At 33.9% G+C, this 2,500-nt stretch overlaps 1 protein-coding gene across 1 annotated transcript in view; it reads right to left on the bottom strand.

The window, feature by feature from the left end:
* LOC137634231 (hematopoietic prostaglandin D synthase-like) overlaps positions 1–1,120 on the bottom strand; it is a 22,494-nt gene extending 21,374 nt beyond the window's left edge. Inside the window, exon 1 of the mRNA XM_068366504.1 lies at positions 963–1,120. The gene's annotated coding sequence lies outside the window, so the exon portion shown is untranslated. The remainder of the gene's footprint in view (positions 1–962) is intronic.
* Positions 1,121–2,500: the final 1,380 nt, after the last annotated feature.

The raw sequence follows: 2,500 nt of genomic DNA, 5'->3' as shown, positions 1-2,500 counted from the left end.
CTTAGAAACAATAAAATATAGATGAAAAAATACAAAAATCCTCAAACCATTCTTTGAATTCTTCAGGTGATAGCAACTTTAAGTTTTATATCCTATTATACTTCCAAACTCATTTTTGGCTGTTTTAGAACTCGTTATTAACGTTATAAATAACTTTCTTCAGTCTTGTAAAATGTCTACTCTAATGGATATTAAACAAACACTTTCTCAGATGTAGCGAGTTTGCTATGTGACTGTAAGATACAAGACAACATGGTTACAAGAGCATGTTCAACAAATTTGGTAAAAATAATTTGGCAACAAAATGTTCCGAAAGTATCATCGTGGGATCAGTGAAGATGTCCTAATATTTCTTCATTTACTTTTAGGCAGAGAAAACTTCAATCATTTTTGTCACAAACCTTTACTGATACAGCTACTATCTTCTATCTTCATTCCAATATACATTTTCCTCCTTTTTTTTTTCCTCCTTGGGTCTTCCTCCAGATCTTTAACCCGTCCAAGTCAGGCGGAAAAGCTCATGATTTTTCTCGCCTTGTGTGCAAATTCTCTCTCTCTCTCTCTCTCTCTCTCTCTCTCTCTCTCTCTCTCTCTCTCTCTCTCTCTCTCTCTCTCTCTCTCTCTCTCTCTCTCTCTCTCTCTCTCTCTATATATATATATATATATATATATATAGTTGTATGTGTATATATAAAAATGAAATAATGTTAAATATTTTAAGGTGATAGAATGACCTTTCAAATATAATTAGTAGACTTTTTATACTGTAGGAGATCGAATTTCAGTTTGAATTCAGTTATAGGACAAAATTTAATATCTTAAGTTGAGCTTATATTGCTAAATAAGTACTAAGTTCTTAAAGTTATTCTATAAGATACCATAGTGCATTAAATTGTGCGATGACATTCAAACATACTTAAGGGTCATTAACCCTCAACAGACCAACGCCTCTTTGTCCCTACCTTCTTTTTCAGCTTCGTAAAGTTTGGAGTTCGACCCGACGGACGTTTCTCTACCGAGAGCCAAGCGGAAATCGCAATAGATTAGACACCTTGCCACGTAGACTTCCGACGCTCCACTGAATTTTGGCTCGCTTCGCGTGCACTTAACGGATTGATTTTATTAGAGCAACTCCGGCGTATTCGTATGCACAGGAGAGATTTAGAAGAGCATGCCCAGTATCATTCAAGGCTGGAACTTTTCTAAATTCCTTTTACACGTAATACCCCAATGAGCATTTTATTCGCTGGATTAGGCCTACAGAAAAAATGATTTGTTCGGTATGTTGGAAAACATTCCTTCAAACGAAAAAGGGGTCGCTATCATCAGATGATCGCTTTTAATGACGAAATTGTAATTTCTTTTGTACATATCTGAATGTAAGTCGGTGTTACTATCTTGTGGAAAGATTTTAATATTTTTTTTTTACAAATAGTAAGCCACCCCCGAAGGTTTGAACACTAACCGTTCCACTTACCTTTCCAAATGTTGAAAAATGCATGGGATTTGACCTTTCTTATGGAGTAAAACTCCTTGAAAATGTCATTCCATCCACAGATACAACGATGTGCTTCTCTTTTCCACTGACATATTTGATTTCATCTACCCTAAGCCTCCTCAAATATACACTAATCCTATGACGTGGAAACGTTCAATTCCTATCTATCTACATATTAATCCATTTTAAATAGTCTTCCATGCAGAATTAATATCCAAAAACTTTCTAGAAATAGGTATGTATAAATATCCTTATAACAACTTACTATTTTACTAGGAATCTATTGATATAATTCACCATTAACTAGTTTGAAGGAATGTCTGCCAACATACCGAACAAATCATTCTGTAGGCCTAATCTAGCGAAAAAGTAGGGTACAGTTGTAGGAAATTGTCATTAAACAGCAGCACCAAACTACTTAAACACTAAAGTATATATGTTCTGTTTTGTAAGTCAGTCTATATATATATATATATATATATATATATATATATATATATATATATATATATATATATATATATACACTGTATACATATACTGTATATATATATATATTAGAGAGAGAGAGAGAGAGAGAGAGAGAGAGAGAGAGAGGAGAGAGAGAGAGAGAGAGAGAGAGAGAGAGAGAGAGAGAGAGTTAAATTTTGCATTAAAAAAAACGGTGAATATCCTGGAATAAATGTCGCCAGGCATTTACCGTTTTAAAAACGGATATATTGTCATAAAGGAGTGATATTACGGTCACCAACCCGTCAAAGATAATAACCAAGTAGGGTAAAATTAAGGTCGGCTGTAATTTACTGAAATACGACTGAGAACAGTATATTTTTATGGAGAATTTCCGATTAAAATTATGTCTGTTTTTAAGAGTGTAGGTTCTATTTTATTGTCATATGTTATCTATTAAATGCAAATTGATACCGTTGAGATACTACCGCTAGAGAGTTATAGGGTACTTTGACGGACCAGACAGTACTACATTGAATCCCATTCTCTGGT

The sequence above is a fragment of the Palaemon carinicauda genome, chromosome 44 (assembly GCF_036898095.1).
Source record: "Palaemon carinicauda isolate YSFRI2023 chromosome 44, ASM3689809v2, whole genome shotgun sequence".
NCBI lineage: Eukaryota > Metazoa > Arthropoda > Malacostraca > Decapoda > Palaemonidae > Palaemon > Palaemon carinicauda.
The sequence above is the reverse complement of the archived record's forward strand: the minus strand, read 5'-3'. Positions and strand labels throughout refer to the sequence as shown.